This window comes from Hibiscus syriacus, unplaced genomic scaffold, assembly GCF_006381635.1.
Source record: "Hibiscus syriacus cultivar Baekdansim isolate YM2019G1 unplaced genomic scaffold, ASM638163v2 tig00110988_pilon, whole genome shotgun sequence".
NCBI lineage: Eukaryota > Viridiplantae > Streptophyta > Magnoliopsida > Malvales > Malvaceae > Hibiscus > Hibiscus syriacus.
In genome coordinates, this window is record NW_024062942.1 from 561,449 (window position 1) to 588,045 (window position 26,597).

Below are 26,597 nucleotides of genomic sequence, written 5' to 3' on the forward strand. Positions count from 1 at the left end.
AACTCGGATTTTTTTAATATTATATAATTTGTAATGTATATATATTACGTAATATTTAAGGCGAATATTTATTTATTTATTTACCTATCTTTTTATGGAGTTGGGCCACTAGGTTTCATGACTCAAAAATAAAGAAAATAGCTTACTAACTAATTTTAGTATGTATTCAATTTTTTGTTTATCTTTTATATTATCATTTTATCTATACTTTTATAATTACGCTTTCCATCCGAAAATCATGTAATTCATTTCGTTTATATTAAATATAAAAAATTCTTAGAAACTGTAATTTTCAGAGTTTATATTTTTCAACATTATAATTATAATTGATTTTTTAAAATTTAAATTTATAAAAATTAAAATCAAAATGTTAAAACTAAAAATTAATTAAAATAATTTTATTTTTCTTACATATTATTATTAGGCCGGTGGCTGCCCACTTATTATTTTTCTCGGGAGGCCACTTTAAGACTCAGCCCAGTGCTTCGACACATCTAGTAAAATTTGTGGGTTAAACCTAAATTAGAGTAATAAGTTAAGATTTGGTTCGCTGGTTTCTACAAGTACATTGAGATTTCTTATTTCTCCACGCAGAACTCTAGGACATTCTTGTTGGTCCCAACATTGCTTGAGATCTTCGCTTTTGAACGTGTTGGATGCCGATTCGATTGTGTCGAAGCTCACAAGCTCATCTCTTCTAATAATTCTACGCTAGCCTAATTGCCATGGTGTGAGTAATCTCCAGCATGACCTCTAAGTCATTGTTAATGACTAAGAAATATGATGCAATATGAATAGATATTATCTCATAATCACCTTAGATTATTTCTAAAAATAAAAAATAATTTATTAATAACGAACCGACTTTTAATGATAATTAAAAGTATCGAAATCAATGAGTGTTGGTGTAGAAAAGTTGTTGCAAAGTTGTTACGTGTTAGAACTAAATCATAATAAATATGAAATTAATCAGGATCTAATCATGCCAAATCATCTAGAATAAAATAAATACTAGATGCAGAAGAGTACCTAAATTAATTGATAGGTTGAAACCCTTAAATCTTTCTTTGGTTGTGATATTCCAAGAAAATATAATTCTCTTAAATATAAACTCACTTATAGGATAAGAGTAAATACATGATTGTCTATTTCTTGGGGACCATAACCCTTTATATAACTGATTTAAGAATCAATTATTATATATTTTATGAAGTCATGTGCTTTTCTTAAAGTTGAACCATATTCGTCAGCAATACTAGTAGAAATAATAGCTTGAACAGCAAATGCAGTGTCACATAACTGGCTTCCATTATAACCCTGAAATAAATTTATAAGAAATTGAGGTATATTAGCATCATAATACAATTTCTTCCACAGAAAAATGTTCTTTTACCTTGCCACAGTTCAATAAGATAATAAATTAAAACAGGCTAGTGTTATATTTGGCTTGCAAGTTGTTAAATTTGGCAAGTTGGAAAATTCATCTTGGTTGGTGGCCAACTTATTGGAAAATTCATCTTGGTTGGTGGCCAACTTATTGGAAGTTTCATCTCGGTTGGTGACCAACTTATTGGAAAATTCATCTTTGGTAGGTGGCCAACTTTGCACATGGGAATTTCATCTTAGGTCCCTAAAATATTAGGTTATTTGTAAGTTTAGTCCTTAAAACTCAACTATAAATAGGCCAAAGTATTTCTATTAGAAATCATCCCAAAAACAAATTTTCTCTTCCTCTTGTTTTCTTCATTCTCTCATTAGGGGTGTAAACGAGCCGAGTCGAGCTCGAGTATTGCCGAGCTCGACTCAAACTCAAAAACTTTATATGTAAGATTGACTCGACTCGAAAACTCGCGAGCCTAAAATTTTTAAGCTTGACTCGAACTCGAAAGATAATATTAAAACTCGTCTCGAACTCGAAAAGGCTCGAATTCAAAAAAAATTCAAGAGCTCAACCAAAACTCAAGACTCAAGCTCGATTTTGAGCTCGATTCAAGCTCGACTTTGAGCTCAATTTAAGCTCATTTGAAGCTCGAAACGGGTTAGTTTTCAATTGCTGAAACCCATCCCCTTTTATAAACTCTCTTTACCCCTTATTCCCAAGAACCACCAATGTGGGATATGAACTACTTTCAAATAGCTCAGTAACTCTTTTGTAAGCACCATCTTCACCTTCATGCTGCCTTTTCCTCCATTTTCCTTCTCAGCAGCTTCACGAATCTCTTCTATTTATTCTTTCTTCCACCTGCTGCTTTGATCTGAATGTCTTCTCCATAGAATTCCCCATGTGTTCTTTTTTCAACCGCATCACTCTAAATCACAGATCCTGCTATTCCCTCCAAGTTAAGCATCTTTTTCTTCCCTCCAACAGGAGATCCTTCCATTGTCAATCCTCCTGGACTCTCCTGTAAAGTAAGGTAGCTTTCGGTAGAACCATCAACCCTCTGAGAAAGCAGACCAGTTGACATTTCTTCTTCTTGGCCACATGCATTCACGACCTCAACATATTGGGCAGAGTAAAATCCAAGTGGATCCACTGAATAATTTATCAGCATCTTATTACCAACGTCCAGGTTATCTGTTTTGATAACTTCAACACTTCCGAATAAAATGACCAGCAAGCATCCTGGAAAATCTGCAAGTGTTTTTCAGCCTATATAGGACACATAATAACATTAGCCAGCTTGATGATGGTCTTCACACTCTGATCTGGAGGGTTCTATCAAACATATTGAGTAGGGTTTTCCTACAATCAATCAATTATTTAAGCCTCATAACAAGTTTCTCCAGATCAGAGAAACTATGGAATTGCACAAGACCCCAGAAACATTCAATATGCACTGCAAAACTTTTAGTTACTTCATAGCTACATTCATAACAAGGAAATAACTACAAAAGGAAGAAAAATATTACCTCAACTTGCAAATATAATTTACTCTGTACTTCCATCTGTGCCCTTAATGCCTCCCTCACCTCATAACCCCTTCACGTAAAACTCATTTACATCAAGTAGCTTAAGATTTGAAATCCTAGCAACGAAACCATAGTTTGAAACAAGAGAGGAAAATTCTCACTCGTTCATGTCAGAAGTTGTCAAGTTAATGGGTATAGTTATTGGTTCCAGGGCTTTTTAAAAGATATGAAGCTGACATCCCTTCATGAAAATAAAGAAAAGATAATTCAGTCTGTATTTCAATTACATTTGTTTAAATTTTCTTATTTGTTTTAAATGTTCAGGTGTCATTTATGTTAATTTCCATATTATTTTAGTTTAAACCGAATAGGATCAATTGCATATAAGACCCTATAGTTTATGCGCATTTTGTATTTAAGTCATTGGTTTAATTCCAATTTTGTAAGTTTAATTTTACATTTACGTGAATTTAATCATCATTCCAAAGTTAGTATATTTAGCTTAAATTAGTCCTCACACTTAGATTTCTCTTGATTTGGTCCCTGTTTAGGATTGTTTTCTTTAATTAGTTGTGTATATTTATTTTGCATGTTGATATGTTTATGTATAAGTATGCGATTGATTTATTTATGAGTCACATAACATCATTTTGCATATTTTTTTTATTACCTTCATGTGCATAACTTAACCTCTATCACATAATTAGATTTAGATTTAGGGTTTAGGGTATATAGTTTATAGTTTAGGGTTTATTACAAATACATTAATTAAAATTTGAGGGTAGTTGTATTATATAAATTTTAATATATTTTTAAATTTTTATAATTATCAATAGTGTATTTTTAATATATTTTTAATAATGTAATTTTAAAAAATCTAAAATTATAATATAACATTTTTTCGAGCTGCTCACGAGCTTTTCGAGTCGAATATCGAGTAGCTCGTTTAGGCTCGTTAAGAACTCGAGTCGAGCTCGAGTCGAGTCGATTTGATTCGAGTATTTATCGAGCCTTGACCGAGTCGATCTCGAGTAGCTCGCGATATGTCTCGTCTCATTTACAACCCTAGTTGTAATATTTGTTGATCGTGAAGTTATCATCCGGTGTGGTGCCCGAGGAGTAGACGATATTCTCGTTGAACCTCGTAAATTTGGTGTGTTCTCTCCTTTATTGTTCTTTATTCAATTTTTTCATTTTGTTTCAATATTCAATAGTTTGACGGGTTTATCCGTTGTGCAAACTTTGGTGGTTTTGATCTTGACATTTTAGGTCAATTTTGAAACTACGTTCGTGTGGGAAATAACCCGGTTTCCCCAATAATAGGTTTCTAGAGCTTCGGTTGAGGTTATTCTGGTGGTCCCGTTGCTGAAAAGATACAATTCGTGCTATTGAATATTGTTCATTAGAATTAAAATGCTAAAATGATCAGTTGAGACATCAAGCTCTTCATATGGACCGGTGAGGAGGATGATGTCAAATGCAAATTTCTTGGTGGAGTTGTTCGATGTATCCAATCATTTTGGCATGTGGCAAGGTGAGGTGTTAGACGCTTTATTCCAACATGGTCTAGACATCGCCATTGAGGAAGAAAAACCCGAATATATGGAGAAAGAATGGGGAACAATCATCATTTGGTGTGTAGCACGATTCAATCTTGTCTTTCCAGGGAGCAGAAGTATGACTACAAGAACGAGACTTCTGCAAGTAAGATGTGGAAAGCATTGGAGGAAAAATTCCTAAAGAAAAGCTCTCAGAATCGTCTCCACATGAAGAAAATATTGTTTAGATTTGATTATCAACCAGACACCAGTATGAATGAATACATCACTGCGTTCAATGAGCTAGTGGCAGACTTATTAGGCATGGATGAAACCTTCAAAGATGAAGATTTGGCTTTGATGTTGTTGTCATCTCTTCCAGATGAATTTGAGCACCTTGAGACAACATTACTTCATGGTAAGGATAATGTTACCCTTAAAGATGTAACTGCTGCTTTGTATAGTTATGAGCTCAGAAAGAAAACCAAGAAGGAGAGCAAATACGAAGCAGCGGAGGCCATGGTGGCAAGAGGTCGTTCGAAAAGTTAAAAGCCAAAGTGGAGAGGGAGATCAAAGTCAAAGTCCAGACTGGAAAAAGATGAATGTGCCTTTTGTCATGAGAAAGACCATTAGAAGAAAGATTGTCCGAAGTTGAAAAAGAATGGAAAAGCTACTCCAGATGCATGTGTTGCAGAGCATGATGCAAATGACTCTAACATATCATTGGTTGGTTCATCAACAACATTCCATTCATATGAGTGGATATTAGATTCGGGTTATACCTATCATATGTCCCCTAATCTGGAGTGGTTCTCCGATTTAGTAGAACTAAATGCATTTATTTATATGGGCAATGACAATGCCTGTAAAACTGTTGGGATATGTTCAATTCGATTGAAGAATCAATATAGATCAACCAGAGTTCTAACTGATGTCCAGTACGTGCCCAATTTAAAGAAAAATCTCATCTCGTTGGGAGCCTTGGAATCCAAAAGCTCAATAGTCACTATGAGAGATGGAGTTTTAAAAGTCACATCTGGCGCACTTGTGATGATGAAGGGCATTAGGAAAAATAATTTGTATTACTACCAAGATAGTACAATTATTAGAGCAGTTGCAGTAACTTCCAGAGGCGGTGATTTGGACACAACCCAGTTGTGGCATATGCGATTGGGACATGCTGGAGAGAAATCCTTGCAAATTGAAATTTTACGAGCATTGTGTTCTAGGAAAGCATAAGAGAGTGAAGTTTGGCACCACTATACATAATACAAAAGGTATTGTGGATTATATTCACTCAGATGTATGGGGTCCTTCAAAGACATCGTCTTTGGAAGGAAACTATTATTTTGTAACTTTTGTAGATGACTTTTCTAGAGGATTTTAGGTATATCCAATGAACTCTAAAGATGAAGTGCTTCAAATTTTCCTTAAATAGAAAAATCTGATCGAGAACCAGACTAGTAGAAAGATCAAACATCTTAGGACGGACAATGGAGGGGAATATAAAAGTGACCCATTCTTTGACGTTTTCCATGAGTATGGTATTGTTCGACACTTTAGTGTTAGAAATACACCACAAAAGAATGGGGAGACAAAGCGTATGAATCGAACATTATTGGAGAAAGTTCAATGTATGTTATCTAATGTTGGGTTAAGTAAGGCATTTTGGGCTGAAGCTGTGACATATTCTAGTCATCTCATCAATCGTCTACCATCATCAACGATAGGAGGAAAAACACCATTGGAGGTATGGTCTGGAAAACCTGCTACTGATTATGATTCCTTACATATATTTGGATCCACTGCTTATTATTATGTGAAGGAATCCAAGCTTTATCTGAGAGCAAATAAGACTCTCTTTATGGGAATCACCCATGGAGTGAAGGGATTCTGCCTTTGGTGTTTAGACACAAAGAAGATAATTTGTAGCAGATATGTTACCTTTGATAAATCTGCCCTAGTAAAAAAGGTAACAAATGAAGTTGTCCAGACAAGTAGTATTCCGTAGCAGGTGGAGCATACTCCAAAACAGCTGGAGTTTCAGTAGACGATGATCCCAGAAATTGATGCAGCTGATTCTTCAACTCCAATAGAAGAATCAGAAGATGAAGAGGTTCAAACCCAAGAACCATTTGAGACACCAGAACCACTTGTAGTTATAAGGCTAAGAAGAGAAATTCGTGGACCAGCTCGATTTGTTGATATGTTGGCCTATGCTCTTCCAGTTGTTGATGATGATATCCCTATCACTTACCAAAAATAAATACAAAGCTTGAAAAGTGATAAGTGGAAAAGTGTCATGGATGAAGAAATGCAATATCTTCAAAAGAACAACTCTTGGAAACTGGCACAATTACCAAAAGGTAAAAGAGCAATTGGATGCAAGTGGGTATTTGCAAAGAAAGATGGATCTCATTGCAAGAAAGATGTTCGCTACAAGGCAAGGTTGGTAGTTAAAGGCTATGCTCAAAAAGAGGGAATCGACTACAATGAAGTATTTTCCCCTATAAAGACGACTTTCTTGCATGGTGATTTAGAAGAGGATATCTATATGACTCAGCCAGAAGGATACAAAGATGGTGGTTGTGAGAGATGGGTTTGTAAGTTGAACAAATCGCTATATGGATTGAAGCAATCTCTGAGGTAGTGATACAAGCGATTTGATAGCTTTATAAGGAGGCAAAAGTACACTAGAAGCAAATATGATCATTGTGTGTATTTGTAAAAACTCAAAGATGGATCTTTCATTTATCTTCTCTTGTACGTTAACTATATGTTGATCGCTTCGAATATTCAAAAGGAGATAGACAAATTAAAGGCTCAGTTGAATCATGAGTTTGAGATGAAAGATCTAGGTGAGGCCAAGAAGATTCTTGGTATGGAGATAAGTAGAGATAGACAAATAGGGAAGCTTTGTTTAACTCAGAAACAATATCTGAGAAATGTATTACAATATTATGGCATGAATGAAAATACCAAACATGTAAGTATCCCACTAGCTTCTCATTTGAAACTTAGTTCTCAGTTATCTCCTAAAACTAACGAAGAACGAGAATATATGGAAAAAGTTCCATATGATAATGCAGTTGGGAGCTTGATGTATGCAATGGTGTGTACGCATCCTTAAATTTCACAAGCAGTTGGAGTTGTGAGCATGTACATGCATGATCCTAGAAAAAAACATTGGCAAGTTGTGAAATGGATTCTACGGCATCTCAAACAAACCGTGGATGTTGGTTTAGTTTTTGAACATGATGAAGCACTTAGTCAGTGTGTGGTTGGATATGTTGATTCTGACTATGCTATTGATTTGGATAAGCGTCAATCAACTACTGGTATTTGTTTACTCTTGCTAAAACCCCAGTAAGTTGGAAGTCAACTTTGCAATCTACGGTGGCTTTGTCTACTACAGAGGCAGAATACATGACAGTTTCAGAGGCTGTGAAGGAAGCAATTTGGCTTGACGGGTTGATGGAAGACTTGAGAGTTGTTCAAAGTCACATTAGTCTCTATTGTGACAATCAAAGCGATATTCACTTAGCGAAAAATCAAGTATACCATTCAAGGACTAAGCATATCGACGGGAGGTATCACTTTGTGAGGGAGATCTTTGAGGAATGAAAGATTCTACTTCAGAAAATTGCTACAGCAGAAAATCCTACAGATATGATGACTAAGGTGGTAACATTGATCAAGTTCAATCATTGTTTGAACTTGATTAACATCCTGAAAGTATGAACACCTTCGAGTATATAGCGCTTGTGAGCGCAATTAGAGGCACAACATCAAATTTGGGGAGTTGAAGAAGTTGAGTAGGCTTGGTAATTTCAAGCCAAGGTGGAAATTTGTTATATTTGGCTTGCAAATTGTCAAATTTGGCAAGTTGGAAAATTCATCTTGGTTGATGGCCAACTTATTGGAAATTTCATCTTGGTTGGTGGCCAACTTATTGGAAAATTCATCTTTGGTAGGTAGCCAATTTGCACATGAGAATTTCATCTTTGGTCCCTAAAATATTAGGTTATTTATAAGTTTAGTCCTTAAAACTCAACTATAAATAAGCCGAAGTATTTTCATTAGAAATCATCCCAAAAACAAGTTCTATCTTTCTCTTGTTTTCTTCATTCTCTCACTTTGGGAATTCTAAAGAATTCCATTTGTTGATAGTGAAGTTATCATCCGGTGTGGTAACTGAGGAGTAGACGATATTCTCGTCGAACCTCATAAATTTGGTGTGTTCTCTCTTTTATTATTCTTTATTCGGTTTTTTCATTGTGTTTCAATATTCAATAGTTTGACGGGTTTATCCACTGTACAAACTTTGGTGGTTTTGATCTTGACATTTTAGGTCAATTTTGAAACTACGTTCGTGTGGAAAATAACCCGGTTTCCCCAACAGATATTGCCATTATTATAACTGCAACAAGACAAGATAGGAACTAGATGAGTAAAATGGTGTAGATTTAAGAATCAGAAAACCCAGTATTGTTCAGAACCTGCATCTTCAGCTATCCACAAGTAATCTAAGATTCTAGGAAGGTACAGTTTGAATGACTCTGAATATGGATCTTCCGCCCAACAACAAAGCATATTCAAGACCTGCAGAATACAAGTCATACTCATAGGAAATCAGAAACCCCTTGGAGTGAGGTGTAAGATTTGTGTCCTAAGCATCACTTAAGTTCTTTGCCATACTAAAGAAGAAACTTAATCGTAGTAAAGTGATATGAATGTCAACAGATTCCCTCTCTTTCATTGATAGATATTAAGAAAAATGAAAACAATGTGCTTTCTTCTAGATAAAAATATAAAAATCACGTGCAATCGTTCTCCAGGCTTACCTTGTTAACGGTCCCTATACATATATACCGGGTATTCTCATCTTCATAGTGTATATGCTGCATGACGGTCTGCAATTAAAAGTCATATTTAGAGATAGAGATTACAAAGATGCCTAAGACTTTTTCTTTCTTATCATAAAAGACTCTGAATAACGAACATGCTTTCACAAAAGTGAAAATGGAAAACCGTACAATTAAAGTCTACTTACGTACATATTCACATACAGTTTTCAAGAGATCATCTAATTACCAAAGATAAATAATTTTTTCTAAGTCATGAGAAAGCAGGAGATTCTTTATGAGTTTATTCATAAAAGTCACTCTTATGAAAAATGCTCAGCGTGTATTTTTGTCATGATAATATCAGAAGCTGGTTCTAATATTTCACAAAAATGCCTTCTCTACTTACAGACTAACCACGTCAAATAACAAGAGCAGCTAAAGGAAACAAGTAAGCAGTATCATTGGCTAATTCTAAAACTTGCTATATATATGAAGAAACATTGTTTTTCACAAGAGGAAAATGGTTAACCAACCTTGGCACATGTGTTGCGAGCTTTATTCCAATCTACTTCATGGTAAGGAACACTGTAGAGCTCTTTTCTCAAAGAAAGAGTTGTGGGTGTGATAGGACCCACAAACCTCTTCCCATATAAATATGACACTAGCAAATAAGCTATTTAACAATTACACCACATTCTTCCTACAGAAATAAAAAAAAAATTCACCAAGAGTAGAAGTATGTAGTGTTAGATTTGACTTGAAATTAAGTTGGCAAGTTAGAAATTTCATCTTGGTTGATGGCCAAACTTTGAACATGGGAATTTCATATTTGGTGGCTAACTTGTACACATTGGAAAATTGTTTGGTAGGTGGTCAACTTATTTTTCATGTTTGATCCCTAAAATATTAGGTTATTTATAAGTTTAGTCCTTAAAACTCAACTATAAATAGGCCTAAGTATTTCATTAGAAATCATCCTAAAAACAAGTTCTCTCTTCCTCTTGTATTCTTCATTCTCCCACTTTGGGAATTCTAAAGAATTCCATTTGTTGTAATATTGGCGATATAGTGAAGTTATCATCCGGTGTGGTGTCCGAGGAGTAGACGATATTCTCGTCGAACCTCGTAAATTTGGTGTGTTCTCTCCTTTATTGTTTTTATTCGGTTTTTCCATTGTGTTTCAATATTCAATAGTTTGACAGGTTTATCCGTTGTGCAACCTTTGGTGGTTTTGATCTTGACATTTTAGGTCAATTTTGAAACTACGTTCGTGTGGAAAATAACCCGATTTCCCCAACATGTAGAACCTTAGAGATGCAAGACATGTAAAAGGGGCCTATTTACTAACTAGTTTTTGAAAGGAACCAGGTTGATGAAGTTAAGAGGGGAAAAGTGAAACAGAAGCAATTGCAAACCATCAAAAATGAATGAGAAATGCTTTCAAGACTGAAGAAGACTCTGTTGGAAAGTGCTCACAAATCGTCGTTGACATTTGACATAACATAATCTAAAGTCTCAATGATAGGATTAACAGCTGTAAAAAATTTGTGGGATTCATTAGGCATGACTTATGCTATACTTGAAAACGTGAATAAAAGCTCAAATCTCGTCATTATGCTCATTTAAATTATGGGTTTTGTTTCTATATTTCATTATTATAAAAATAAAACAAAAGAATTATTTTAAGTTAGATTATGCATAAATGGCCTATAGATTTGGAAGTGATTATTAACTGCCGTCTAACGCAACAGGAAAGAATTAAAGATGGGTAATGAAAGGGTCAAAGCAGGCGGCGACTTATGTTTGCTTCATCCTTTCTCTATCGCTCTTACTTGTCTTTTAACTCGCCCAACCACTCCAATAATAACTTCACCAACTAATCACCATCTAAATAGATTTAATTTCGCCCACTAATCACCAACTAACAAATACATAATATACAAGTGACTGCATTGAGTGGTTGTATTGATTTATGATTATTTATTTATTTTTGTTTATTCAAAATTTTAATAATAATGCACGAATTAAGTTACTTTAATGAATACATGCGTAATCATGCATAATTGATTATTGAACTGAATTTAGAGTTTAATCTGTTTGATTTTTTTGAATACATGCGGAGTCATGCATAAAACCTCAAGTTAGGTTAGGAGAAAATAAAAACTTTTAAATGGGAAGAAAAACCAAAGCTTTGAACTTGATGGCATTATAGGTATACCCGAGCCGAGGCAAAGTAAAAATAGAAAAATGGATTAAACCATCCAAATAAAAACTGTAGACATCATTTTTTCATTTAAATTTTATTATTATTATTATTAAATTTATTATTACTAAATATTATTATTATTATTATTATTATTATTATATATATATATATATATACAAAAGCCCAAGATCAGGGCCTGATTACAACTCTGGCCCAACTCCCAGAAGCCCTAGGGTTTCACAACCCTAGGTTTATATCCCGGCCGCCACCTCCAAGCTTCAAGAACATCCACGCGGCGCCACCACTGCCTCCAGCTGCCTTGCCGACGCTTCAGTTCCAGATGGTCCAACCAGTTGCTGCCGACGCTGCTGCTTCCACGACGCCGGCCTCGTCGAGCTTTCCAGAAGCCAGCTGCTGCACCAAATCAGAGCTCTATGGTGAGTCACCGCCATAGCTTGGTGACTCACCAAAGATGCTACCCATGGGACCGGTCCGAGGAGCACACTGTGGTGGCTATAAAAGCCACCACTGAACCTGAAAAAAAAAAAAAAAAAGAGGAGGAATCGAAGAAAAACGGAAAGACAGAAACAAATAGAGGCCCAGCAAACCAGCAACCACCAAACAAGCAAAAACAACAACCAAATAAAAGAAAAGAAAAATAGACTTACTGAGGAAATCTCCGTCGTGAGAACCTCCACGAGTGATCGGAGAACCGAAACGTCGAAGGAAACTATCTCAGATCTACGACGTTTGGTAAGCTTTTAGGTTAAAACAACCTTAGATTGGGCTTTAAGGTAAATAGAGCATCGATTTGGGGGTGTTTTGTAATTTTCCGGCCACCGTTGATGGTGGCCGGTGGTGGTACCGGTGGCAAAATTCGGCGACCGGTTGTTGTCTGGTTTCCTCCGGCGAAGGAAACCAGAGAGAGGCGAGAGAGAGTTTTATAAAACTCTCTCTGTTTGAAAGAGAAGAGAAAGGAAAAATGGGGAAGCTGGCCCTTCGGGCCAGCTGTTTGGGACTTTTATCCTCCCCTGAACGACGTCGTTTTGAGGGGAGGGGTGTGCGTGTAATTTCCATCATGGGTAAACCATTTCCGCAGTCACTATAGTTTGTAATCCTTACGATTTAGTCACTGAAATTAATTTCTGAGCATTTTAATTCAGTCTTTGAATTTTATTTTATTATGTTTTAGTCCATACCAGTATTAAATGATATATTTAGGTAAATATCAAATTTAGTCCCTCATAGTTTAGTATTTTTTATTTAATCCCGTATTAATTAATTAGGTTAAATTACACTATTAACCATTATCTTTCTTAATATTTCAAATTATTATCTTTATTTTTGATACTTTATATTTAGTTTTATAATTTTAATTTCTTTTATTTGATCATTATTTAATTACAATATTATTTTGTTATTACTTTTATATTTTAATTATTGCTTTAATTATTATTATTATCTTAGTCATATAAATATATATATTTTTAAATAATAATGTTTATTTATTTTCGATATCAAAGAAAGGGCAGTCTTAATACAACTGGATGTCTCATTCTGATATTTTAAAATTAAAAAGTAAACAATATTATTTAAATTAATATTATCAATATCAAAGAAAAGAGCTGTCTTAAGGCACCTAGAAGTTCTTTTCTGATATTTTAAATAAATAAATATTTTTTATAATTTTGAATAATAGAATTATAAATTAAATATATTTTTGAATTTTTAAAATTTTAATAATAGAGACAATTTATAATTAAAAAGTACCAATTTTGGGCGTTGTAGGGGTGCTAATCCTTCCCTAAACGTAACCGACCACGAATCCCTTTTTATTATTAAAAAGAACGAATTTTGGTTATAAACGCAGATCAGTTCATCTTTTAACTGATGTTTTCTTAAAACTCTTTTAAAAGATAATTTTTAGGTTTTCGACCTACTGATCCAAAAGGCCGATGGCGACTCCCAAATTATTTTCAAAACCATTTATTCACATCAATTTTCTCGCCAAATAAATATTTCGTGCCCGGACGAAAAACCGGTTACGACAGCTTGGCGACTCCGCTGGGGACCCAGGTCAAACTTTTAAAAAAAAAAAAATCAATTAAATTGTCTCTATTAATTAGAAATTAAAAATTCATTTATTTAATTTTTAATTCTTTCTTTCAAATTTTTATTATTTATTATTTTATTAATATTGTTTTTTTTATTCAGTTATTAATTATTTTATTTATCTGTTAGAGGTTTGAATATTTCTCCTCCACACACACTTGCATTGCATAACATAAAACTCTATAATTGAGTTTGTCCTTTTAAGTGAGAGTGAAAGTGACGTCTTCGTGAGAATTTATTCTCCGTGTCAGACCTAGCAAGTAACTTTCGGGGTTATATGCTCTATGTCTTCGTGAGAATTTATTCTCCGTGTCAGATATAGAGAATGTGTCCCCTCGAATTGAACTCGGTCTGCTTAAGTCTGTAATGGACTAGGATTGAGGTTTGACAGCTCAAGGGGGCATCAACAAGGACAATTCGAGTACCTTTACTCCTAGAACTGAAACTCTGCATGTAATAAAACTTAGAACTCCTGATCTAAGACAGTACTGAACCTCTGTTCTTAGGTGTACACAAAGGAGAAATAAAGCTTTAGCTTTTATTTTTATTTTATGAATAAATGCCTGCGAATTAAAAATCATGCGGTTAGGTTAATTTTTCCAAACAAAGCATGGAACTAGAAAGCATGAGGTTAGGATTTATTATATACCATGATAAATAAATTTTTCTTTCAATTATTTGGTATTAACCATTTTATTTTTTCTTATTTTCCCATGTATGTTATTTTTTCTCTAATTTGTTTAAATTATTTTCTGTTGTTTGCATTGCATGATCATGACCAAAAGGTGTTTACTTGAAAAGACTGTTCATCAAATTAGAAAGAAATCATAAATGGACAAAAAGTTCTATGATCAAACAAAATATGATGCGGCCAAGAAAAGACATCCTGAGAGAACTTTGAAGATAGATTCACCCAAAGATTGTATGCCCATTGAAGAGCAAAAGGAAATACGAGAAATAAGAGAGCAGATGACCAAGATGATGGATAGAATATCTGTTTTGGCCAAAGGAAAAGAGATTCCTGCACAGAAGAGAGAGAGCTCAATGAACTAACCCTGCAGTTTCAGATACACAAGGGACTTCGATTCTTAACCAATTGAGAAATTAAAGACAGTCATCATTCGTATTCACAAATCGTTTGGAGATACCAAAGAAATGGTAACTACTGTACAAGTTTCCAGAAAAGAGAAAAAATCATGTAATCAGAAATCATCAAAGTTTGGTCTGCTCCCGACATCTAAAACTCAGGTTCAATCCAAGACAAAAGGCGGTTCTCATCTTGATACTATTCCCATATCATATAAAGAGTTGTATGAGAAGCTACTTGAAGCACGAGAAGTGGATCCATATTATATAAAACCGTTCCAACCTCCATATCCAAATTGGTATGACATCAATTCATTGTGAATATCATGCCGGAGCTCAAGGACATACCATCGAGAATTGTCTTGCCTTCAAACGCCTAATCCAAAGTCGTTTGGATCATGGAACCTTACAATTTATGGTAAATGATCGACCTAGTTTGGTAACCAAGAGTCCTGATAGATTAATACCAAAAGTCTTCAAAGGTAAGAATATCAGTAGGGGCGCTCAGAGAGAAGAAGATTTGCTGAGGTTTGAAGCTCAAATACATCATTTGAAGATTGAAAACGATAAATTGAGCACTAAAATGGAAACCATACATGAAGATTTCCAGAAGGTCAGTCAAGCTTTTCAAAATGTTGGTATAGGAAACACCCCAGAAGAGTGGATATCAGGGTCACCAAACTGAAAAAGAGTTGCAACATACATGAAGATTTGTCCAAAAAACCTTTTGAACACAAATGTTCTCTCGCAAAGGAAAATGATCAACTCCAAGAATTAACATAGGAGATGAAAGAACCCCAGAATGTCATGAAAGAAGCTGCAGTCCAGACAAGCAATATGGCCCATAAGCTGATAATCTAACTTGGTTTTAGAGAAGAAAATGGGAAAGTTATTCCCTATATGTAAAGTTTTGTTGAAGTTAGGATTAAAAGTTGTCCCCTACATGTAAAAGTTTTGTTTGATATACTGAAGCTTTTGTGTTCAATGAAATCTGTTCTAAGATGATCACTCTTAAGTAACACCTTTTCATACATGCATTTACATTTTGTATCTGTGCATTTTCATTTTGTATTTTTACTTTTATATCTTTGAATTGCACATTTTTCATTCTTATTTTTCCATTTATGCATTTTTCACATTTTTATTTAAGTACTGTCATGTACTTTAATTATAAAAACATGTTAATAATTAATGGAAGGTTTTTGTAACAGTAAAACCAAGGTCATTCATTCATTCATTTTACTTTACCATCATCATTGAAAACAATGGAGCAATCTTATGAGGGACTACAAGACCAGTGGCCAAAACAATTAACAGGGTTACCTCGGGATACAAGGAAAGAAGCGTCAGATTCAGTACCAGATGAATCAGATCAAATTATTCAGGGAATGGAATCTGATAAAGAAAAGATAACTGCTAAAGAGAAATCGTGTTACCAGATTGAAGAGTCGAGACAGATAATATACCCTAGGGCATTCCACTTGAACCCAAAGAATAGCCTCATTAATTATTCACAATATAAGGAGAAAGTCAAGAGGACAGAGAAAGCAATCAGAAACATGAAAGATGTTAATGCCTCTCACAAAGAATTAGAAGCAAGAGAGCTCAGCTTGGTTCCAGATTTAGTTATTCCCCATGAATTCATGATGCCAGATTTTGAGAAATATGATGGCAACAGTTGTCCCTTAATCCATTTGAGAATGTTTTGCAGAAAAATGGAAGGATATTTAAGTTCTGATGATCTGTTAATTCACTCTTTCCATGATAGCCTTGCTGGCCCAACAGTAGTCTGGTACAATCAGTTGACACAAGAACAGATCAAGAAATGGGTTGATTTAGCTGATGCATTTCTGGGACAATATCGGTATGTTAAAGGCTTAGCTCCAACACGTATGGATCTTCGAAGAGTAAAGAAGAGAGCCAATGAAAGACTTCAAGAATATGCCTTAAGGTGGAGAGGAGTGGCAGCACAAGTTCAACCTCCCATGTTAGAAGAAGAGATATCACATATGTTTCGGGATTCCATTCCCACTCCTTTCTTCGAGTTAATGCAGGCAAATCTGACGAAGGAATTTGAGAATCTTGTGATAAGTGGAGAATTAATTGAGAATGTAATCAGCGAAGAAAACTCAAAAGTCACATCCAGAGCCCGATTGATCATCTAAAGTTGATTGATCAGAGAGCTAAAGTTGGTAATGTGAATGAGTGTTGTATCCAGTTCTCGCAATTACAAAAGAAAAGAGTAAGTAACTGTTCGGATCGACCAAAGAAAGTCATGCGATCAAGAAAAACTTTAGAAGTGTTTCAAACTTCTATTTCAGACTTATACCCTCATTTGGTTAAAGGTCAGTACATCACACCAAGACCAACTAAAGTGCATCAATCCTTTGCTCATAGCTATGATCAAAATAGTGTTTGTAATTTCCACTTGAGGGTAAAAGGGCATTCTACAGGCAATTGTAGGCCACTGTAAAAGAAATTGAGATGCTTGTTGACAAGGGGTTTTGACACAAGAAATGATCAAAAAATGGGAGGGCGAATGAAGAAAAGAACCCTGATCCTATTACATACCATTATAGTAGTAATGAGGCATAATAAAATAAATAAGTGGAATTGTTATCTACCACTGTAGTACTTTCTATTTTCAGCATCTTGTTTGAACTTGTTTTTGTTCCTTTCTCCGCTTTTTGTGCATAAATAAATGTGTGTTGCTTATTAAGGTTATGAGCAAGGAATCAAATTTTAATCTTGAAATTATTGAGTATCAAGTAGATTAAATATTCTTTAATTTTTCAAGAGTTATGATCTATTGGCAAGTGGTAAAATTATATCTTCAGTATCCCATCCAATGCCAATTACTCAAACTAAATCTTGATACTACAAAGATTCCGAAGAAATGTCTCCACCTATTTTTGAGACACCTACTCCAGATGTTTACCTTCTCGGGTAGAGTCGATTGATTGATATACCTTCCACCATATACATGACTTTTAAAAGTCACACATTTGTCCTTCCAAACACAAAACCATCATAAACCAAAAGACTTCAAAAGAACCAAACTTTCAATTATCCGTGAATCTACTGCAAGAAGAGACGAGATGAGGCATCATGGACCAACTCATTGATGATAATTTCGAGTGATTAGGGCATACTCAAAGAAGAAGGGGAAAGTGATTGATTGAAATAAATATATCATGCATTAAGTACATTTTTCATGTAAAATAAAATTAATCTTGAATATTCATCCCCTGTGGATACCTCTTTTACAAAGGTTTCTGTGTATGAGATGATGAACGACATTGTTTCATTTATCCTTTATATATATAAATATATCATTGTTGTCCCCACTTGAGCCTGAATAATTTTTCTTCTGATTCAACCCTAACCAAGGATCACCCTCCACATTAGGGGGCAAGGTGAAGGATATTTCTACAAGAATGAAGATTGTCAATACAGTTTTTATTACGAAGACAAGTTTCCATGAAGTCATGAAAGTTTTGAACTACAAGTATGTCAAATACAGAGTGCTTGAAGATCAATCCAATCAAGAATAATGGAAAACCTCCAAAATGCAAAAGGAAAAGGAGGTGATCAAAGCAATTGAAGTATTATACTCATCCAGCAAGAAAAAAGAGGAAAAAAGAAAAAAAAAAAGGAAAGAAATAGAAAAAAAAAAATTAAATCAAGATGGGTGAATTATTGAGCCTCAAGTTAGTTGATCAAGTACAAAACAGAAGAGCAAGAAATGCTTAAGATATGAGAAAATGAAATGAATCCAAAAATTTGGCAGTCTAGAGGGATCCAGATGATGGAAAATCCCCAACAAAGCAGATCCAAGTTAAGCAAGGCAAGATTGATGGCATCAGAATGAATTGATCTTGGTTTGATTACCCTTAAACACTTATTTGGGCCTTTTTATCCCTTTCGTAACCATAAGCCATGGCCTAAGTTACGTACCTGAAAAGTCCATTCTAATCATACATAGATTTCTAAGTAAAAGATGATATCTTTAGAATCATTCCGCCTTCCAAGATTGATTTTTATTTGCAAAAAAAATTGTTTTTTTTTAATCTTTAATGCATGTTATGAAACAATGATAAAGGGGGGGTTCAAGATGTAAATTTTTAAATAACATCTTGAAACCAAGGTGGATTCAAGTTGAAAACCTGAAAAGGCGGCTCGAATATTGAATGGTGCAACAAACGACATAAGAGATGATCTTAAATGAAGCACCGCACATCCCAAAAGACGTTCATGAGATTTTGGAAACGAGAAGCATCTCTACAAGATGAGATACAACCTTTCTTCAAGTTAGTAGAAGCCCGAAGCGACATACTGAACAAACTTGAAGAACCTACTTTACCAGAATCCACCTACACCTTAAATCAGTCAATAGTTTTGACACTTGCCATAGGACTATGATTTTTGAATGATTTAAAAGTGTAGTTGATTTATTGATATTCATTAAATTCATTGTTTATAATTTGATTATTTGTGAACCTGAAAGGGGTAATACTTTGCAAAATTCTTTCATTCTTCAATAAAGAAAGGAGAAAAACATTTTCAAACAGGACAGTCTCAAATGAGGAAAGTCCTTGAAGTAATTGTTGCTTATTTACCTCTGTAGTAGAAAAAGAATGAACGAGGCCAGAATAATGAAGCACTTCACATTTCTGAAGGCAAATGGTCCAAGAAGCCAGAAAGTCTGAATAATTGAACTTGTGACACTTCCCTATGACATTATTATCAACTCATCAAGAAAGATTATCTCATGCTGAGGGCGATAAGCATCACCAGACAGATTATTTTGCCAAACCATCAATTTATGTTCTTTAAAAGATCACATTATAACCATGAACAAGTCACTACCTGCACTCTGGTTATACTGTGACGCTGGCTCAAGTCTTGATACATCATTGATACTTCTTCTATGCCAATCACTTTCTTTGTCAATGATACCCATTATGTCCTTCAAAAGATTGCTGAATTTGAATTGAGGACTTATGGCACAGAATAAGACATTGGAACAAATTCTACATTTGTATGCCGTACAGGATTCCAAAAGTTGAGATAACCAGTTTACCATCAAATAAACCTTTCCATGGTTAGGGAAGAGTGGGATAAGACAGTGTGTATTTTGGAGCAGCAGAAGAGACATTGTGGTATCATGGCAAGAAAATGCATCAGCAAAAATCTTCTATTTTATCGTGATGATGTTTATTTCTTCCAGTAAGGTTGTTACACTGGATGTCACCAACAACAAGGTCGAATTCGACAAATCTACTCATCAATTGCTCCAACCGATCATCATTCAGTTCTTGCACATCTGTTTTCCAAAATATGCCAAGACAATAGAAGGCAACTTCTGTATCATTGATCCCAGAGAAAAGAGATAGGACATTGATACCACTATGGAACATGTCTCTATACAGATCATTGTGTATGGTTTTTAGGGAAACCTAGAAGCATTTCCACCTCATCAGATCCAAGTGGAGCAACTTTATTCCTTCCAACCCATACTAGATTCCATTTTCAGCACTCATCAAGAACATATTGTTGGACATTTGAATATGATTCATTGTCATAAGCTTCAAGAGCCTTACAGATCTTTTCTATCAATTTGGCACTTCCTGTACATGGTTATAAACAGTTCAACTTTGTTCTTGGATCCCATGAAGGCCATCATTTCTTTGTCAATGGAAAAGCATCAGCACATGGAGGAAGCAGAATAAGAAAAAATCTGTTCTTAATTGGCAAAATTATGAATATAGCCCTTTTTCAGTGTAGTAGCATGAAAATACTTCGAATCTACAAATTCTGGCTTTACATCGAACAAGTACTGTGATATCCCAGTCCAAACATTAACTGGAGCAAGTGCCACGTTCTCATAGTAGAAATAAGGAGACCCAATAGCATCTTCTCGAAGTGTTCTTTGAGTTATCTGATCTGATTCGGTAGGAACCCCAGAACCAATCATTTGAATTGAAAGAGGAACTGCATGATCATCTTCATTAAGAAGTTTCTTTTCAAACTTCCTCTGCTTCTTCCTTTTCAAAAATCATAGCCCAAGTTTCGCCTTTGCTTGTAATTGGGATCATTGCATAATGACTTCCTATCTTTTACTAGAAGAAGTACATCAGCAGCCTTAGCCATTTGAGCAGCACATATAAAATCTGTCAACTCTATAAGTGATGAATCTGGACCACATATCTCCATGGCTATTGAAGCTTCAGCCTTTGAGAATCCCATTTTTGTCAAGTATAACAATTTACTCTCCTCATCAGAATCAGAATTCATGATTTCCTCGATATCAGAAGAACTATCAATATATGTGAAATCATCCTGAAAGATCACTTCATAATCAGATGAGTTGTTATCAGAATCAACATGTTGCATGGGTGCAGATTTTTGATGAGCTTGTACCATTGTATATGTAGTCTTGCCATTGCATCAGATTATTGTTTGCATAAATTGGTTTCTCTCCCACAGAAAAGTATATTTCAGATATGGCCTTCACTTAAAGATGATAAGCCACTGTGTCAGCCTGGAACGGATTACCAAGCTATTTTTACTTCACTGTCTGACTATATCCCTCCAGATACAAAAAAATGGTCACCTCATTCAGAAGACACATATCTCAGACGTCTGTTAGAATGATTGAATACTTCTTAAGTTTGTGATAACATGAAGAGAATTTCAGTTACTTGATAACACTACTGTTTAGTGACACCAGAATGAGAGTATTCAAGATAAATAGATTTGGGGCACGAATAAAGCTACAAGTACCTACAACAGTGTATTGTCAAAATTAAACCTTGTAGGGATCATGATATTCAAGTCAAACAGACGTCGAGAGTAAACCAGAAATAGAAAATTGAGGCATCTAGAAAGCCCAATTTAGACAGATCTAGAGGGACATATTGAATGCTAATTTCAACCAGAAATAGAATATTGGGGCATTTTGAAGGCTCACAGCAATATGAATATTTGAGTATTTTTGGGGGCTCATCTCAACAAGAAGTAATGTTATATTTGAGTATTTTTGGAGGCTCATCTCAACAAGAAGTAATGTTGAACACACTTTTAACATCTGTATCAGCCAATATTGGGGCATTTTAGAGCTCACTTCAGACAGATCCATGTGGTGTATTTTGAAGACTCATATTAACAAGAAGCAATATTGGGTCATTTTAGAGCTCACTTCAGACAGATCCATGTGGTGTATTTTGAAGACTCATATTAACAAGAAGCAATTTGGGTCATTTTAGAGCTCACTTCAGACAGATCCATGTGGTGTATTTTGAAGACTCATATTAACAAGAAGCAATATTGGGGCATTTTAGAGCTCACTTCAGATAGATCCATGTGGTGTATTTTGAAGACTCATATTAACAAGAAGCAATATTGGGTCATTTTAGAGCTCACTTCAGACAGATCCATGTGGTGTATTTTGAAGACTCATATTAACAAGAAGCAATATTGGGTCATTTTAGAGCTCACTTCAGACAGATCCATGTGGTGTATTTTGAAGACTCATATTAACAAGAAGCAATATTGGGGCATTTTAGAGCTCACTTCAGATAGATCCATGTGGTGTATTTTGAAGACTCATATTAACAAGAAGCAATATTGGGGCATTTTAGAGCTCACTTCAGATAGATCCATGTGGTGTATTTTGAAGACTCATATTAACAAGAAGCAAATATTGGGGCATGCTGAAAACCCTTTTCAAACAGAATCAGAAATGTTGAAATATTCTGAATATTTATCAGCAAAATGCTGGGGCATGCTGAAAACCCATTTCAATCAGAATCAGAACTGTTGATGCATTTTGAACACTTGTATTAGCCAATGTGGGGGCATGCTGAAGGCCTATATCATCCTGTGTCAAGATCATTGACTTGAAAAAATATTTCCAATGAGACAGAAAGGTGTGAAGAATGAAAATGGTGCAACAGTGACAGTCGAACTGACTATACATAATTGCTTCGTTCATCAGGCAGTTACATTATGATCATGTTGTTGAACAAATGTTACTCAGCAAGTATGTTTTCAAAAACCTAATATTCTTAACCGTATGACAATGTGTTCTTTGATAAACTACATTACGGTTGCATGAATAAAGATGATCCTCAGGTAGACTACTCGATCCAGGGTTCAGTTCCTCAAGGTCTTAGCTTTGAATTTTGCATTCTCTGTATCAGTGATAATTGAAAATATTTCTTTGAGATTTCTGGCAGTTGTTTCAACTATTACTGCTGGGATTATGAAGTTGTTTTTCACATCAGTTTTTGCTTAATTGATGACATTGAAGAGAGAAGCTCGACTTAATTATATTACCCTTTCCTTTTATTACTGGGGTCATCATTACCAACCAAGATAAATTAATTTTCCATTTTGGGTTTATCATGAGCGTCTCATCCCCAGCAGCAAAAATTACACGGATATCTTTCTGTACATAGATCCTACAGTTGATTTGTTTCTACTTCCTACAAAGATCATTATAGAAGAAAATGTGATCAGTATCACATTTGTCTTTGCCTGAGATGATATCAAGATCAGTTAGTGTCTCCTATTCAATTCAACACTAGCATATCTTAAGAAATTGACCAACTTTTTGGTCATACCAACATCACACTTGAATCCCCATGGAGTTTTGTTCTCAAATGGTCTTGTGACATTATACAAAAGTTTTAACACTATGCAAAGAAGTTTCTTGACCGGCAATCCAAGCAGAAGCCACATGAGATGATGAATGTGTTGTCAAATGTTTTATGAACCAGTGATTATGGTGTTGAACCAGTGTTGCAATCATATGGTTTCCATTTATTGACCCAAGATGAATTTTGTCTTCTTCAACTTCAAGATTAAAAGTGAGATATAATGAAGACTTCTTTCCACAGAAAGAGAGCTGAAAATTTTGACAACAAGAAACTAGTGGAGCCAACTAAGGTTGAACGACAAGTTGTTGTTAAGCATCTCGACATGATATGGTCCAAGTTGCCTAATTCGAGATCTGATTATATGTGGAGACATGAAAGGAATTGGAAAAAATCTTCCTTGTGATATGTTTCAAGAGTTAAATTAGAACAGGCTCTATTCTCCTAATTAATCCCTGCTGAGTCAGGCATATCTACATCTACACTCTTCAAAGATGATAGATTCTCTTTTTAAAGATGATAGATTCTCTTTTCAAAGATGAAAGCTTTATGGGATTTCTACACAAGTCCAAGCAAATAAAGTTGGTTTTATCCAAGACAAAATGGGGCATCAGGGTCATAATTTTGACTACGACAAGAGTTCCACAAGTGAAACATTTCTTCTAAGACTTAAATGAGGCAAAGAAGGCACCACGATACAAGTTGATCAGATGATTCTGTAGAAATGCAAGCTTGATAGCATAAGTTGCTACACTGATATCCAGAGGTAACCCTGGCAATAAATGATGAAGTGAAGGCAGACCAAGTTTACCACTTTGAAGTCAAATGAAGATTGCATCAACATTCATGCATTCATAAGAACATCATTTGCACAATAGACAATGCATTACATTGATACATCTGAGTGCATTCAAACATGAAGTTTTACAGATCTTCGGAAGAACGAAGAAAGAAAAAATACCTTACAAGAAGAAGGTATTCAAAACCAAAAATACAGGAATCACGCAAACATCTGAAGAAGAGATGGACGCAATCCACAAGAATGAGTATTATCTTGAGATTGGGGCATGTTACCCAATCAACATGTTATTTTGAAAAATAATGAGAAAACGATTTCCATAGTTTCTCATTCAATCTTTTATGAAAATGAAATTGTTGAATAGTAAGAAAACAATTTCCATATTTTCTTACTTAGTAAACTATTTCTCACATCTGTAAGCCCTTCAGTTTATGATGTTTCCAAAAAGCCTTCGGGATCTTTTTGATGTTTTCAAAGCCTTCGGGTCATCTGTAAGTCCTTCAGTGCATGATGTTTCCAAAAAGCCTTCGGGATCTTTTTGATGTTTTCAAAGCCTTCGGTCATCTGTAAGTCCTTCAGTGCATGATGTTTCCAAAAAGCCTTCGGGAGCTTTTTGATGTTTTTAAAGCCTTCGGGTCATCTGTAAGTCCTTCAGTGCATGATGTTTCCAAAAAGCCTTCGGGAGCTTTTTGATGTTTTTAAAGCCTTCGGGTCATCTGTAAGCCCTTCAGTGCATGATGTTTCCAAAAAGCCTTCGGGAGCTTTTTGATGTTTCCAAAAAGCCTTCGGGATCTTTTTGATGTTTTCAAAGCCTTCGGGTCATCTGTAAGTCCTTCAGTGCATGATGTTTCCAAAAGCCTTCGGGATCTTTTTGATGTTTTCAAAGCCTTCGGGTCATCTGTAAGTCCTTCAGTGCATGATGTTTCCAAAAAGCCTTCGGGATCTTTTTGATGTTTTCAAAGCCTTCGGGTCATCTGTAAGTCCTTCAGTGCATGATGTTTCCAAAAAGCCTTCGGGATCTTTTTGATGTTTTCAAAGCCTTCGGGTCATCTGTAAGTCCTTCAGTGCATGATGTTTCCAAAAAGCCTTCGGGATCTTTTTGATGTTTTCAAAGCCTTCGGGTCATCTGTAAGTCCTTCAGTGCATGATGTTTCCAAAAAGCCTTCGGGAGCTTTTTGATGTTTTCAAAGCCTTCGGGTCATCTGTAAGTCCTTCAGTGCATGAGTTTCCAAAAGCCTTCGGGAGCTTTTTGATGTTTTCAAAGCCTTCGGGTCATCTATAAGCCCTTTCGTGCATGATGTTTTCAAACATTTCCATCCTGCTCAAAAGAAGTCAAATGAAAAAATTATCGTCTTTTCGTCTTTGCTCTATTCTTGTTAATACAAGGATGAGCAAAGAGGGGCAGCTGTAGACATCATTTTTTCATTTAAATTTTATTATTATTATTATTAAATTTATTATTACTAAATATTATTATTATTATTATTATTATTATTATTATATATATATATATATACAAAAGCCCAAGATCAGGGCCTGATTACAACTCTGGCCCAACTCCCAGAAGCCCTAGGGTTTCACAACCCTAGGTTTATATCCCGGCCGCCACCTCCAAGCTTCAAGAACATCCACGCGGCGCCACCACTGCCTCCAGCTGCCTTGCCGATGCTTCAGTTCCAGATGGTCCACCAGTTGCTGCCGACGCTGCTGCTTCCACGACGCCGGCCTCGTCGAGCTTTCCAGAAGCCAGCTGCTGCACCAAATCAGAGCTCTATGGTGAGTCACCGCCATAGCTTGGTGACTCACCAAATGCTACCCATGGGACCGGTCCGAGGAGCACACTGTGGTGGCTATAAAAGCCACCACTGAACCTGAAAAAAAAAAAAAAAAAAAGAGGAGGAATCGAAGAAAAACGGAAAGACAGAACAAATAGAGGCCCAGCAAACCAGCAACCACCAAACAAGCAAAAACAACAACCAAATAAAAGAAAAGAAAAATAGACTTACTGAGGAAATCTCCGTCGTGAGAACCTCCACGAGTGATCGGAGAACCGAAACGTCGAAGGAAACTATCTCAGATCTACGACGTTTGGTAAGCTTTTAGGTTAAAACAACCTTAGATTGGGCTTTAAGGTAAATAGAGCATCGATTTGGGGGTGTTTTGTAATTTTCCGGCCACCGTTGATGGTGGCCGGTGGTGGTACCGGTGGCAAAATTCGGCGACCGGTTGTTGTCTGGTTTCCTCCGGCGAAGGAAACCAGAGAGAGGCGAGAGAGAGTTTTATAAAACTCTCTCTGTTTGAAAGAGAAGAGAAAGGAAAAATGGGAAGCTGGCCCTTCGGGCCAGCTGTTTGGGACTTTTATCCTCCCCTGAACGACGTCGTTTTGAGGGAGGGTGTGCGTGTAATTTCCATCATGGGTAAACCATTTCCGCAGTCACT

At 35.5% G+C, this 26,597-nt stretch overlaps 1 pseudogene; it reads right to left on the reverse strand.

The window, feature by feature from the left end:
* Window positions 1-2,309: 2,309 nt before the first annotated feature.
* LOC120149031 lies at window positions 2,310-3,149 on the reverse strand (annotated as a pseudogene).
* Window positions 3,150-26,597: the final 23,448 nt, after the last annotated feature.